The 307-nt window shown below is 35.5% G+C and overlaps 1 protein-coding gene across 1 annotated transcript in view; it reads right to left on the reverse strand.

Moving 5' to 3' along the window:
* Window positions 1-307, reverse strand: part of LOC119586379 (tubulin beta chain-like) — a gene marked incomplete in the record, with an annotated part of 16,708 nt that overhangs the window by 2,170 nt on the left and 14,231 nt on the right.

Consider the following 307-nt stretch of genomic DNA (forward strand, 5'->3'; position numbering starts at 1 on the left):
ACAAAGGGGAATAGAGTTAGTTGGTCTGCCTCTGTGGCTTTTAATCAAGTGGGCAAAGGACTCATGTTTACAGGAAGATATTTTTTTCAAATTGACAGAGTAAGAATTGACTGGAAAGTAATATTGCCTACTTAAACTGCTGCTTATATTTTCCTCTAATTAATTAGAACTTAGGCATATACGAACCATAACATCTCAACAAGAGATTTTGCCAAAATATAAAACAAAAAATGTGGATGAAAGGGGGACATAAAAGGAATTATGGTTGTTAGTGTCGCATGCATAATGTCACAAGCGGTCAAGAAGC

Source organism: Penaeus monodon, chromosome 21, assembly GCF_015228065.2.
Source record: "Penaeus monodon isolate SGIC_2016 chromosome 21, NSTDA_Pmon_1, whole genome shotgun sequence".
In the NCBI taxonomy this organism is placed as follows: Eukaryota; Metazoa; Arthropoda; class Malacostraca; order Decapoda; family Penaeidae; genus Penaeus; species Penaeus monodon.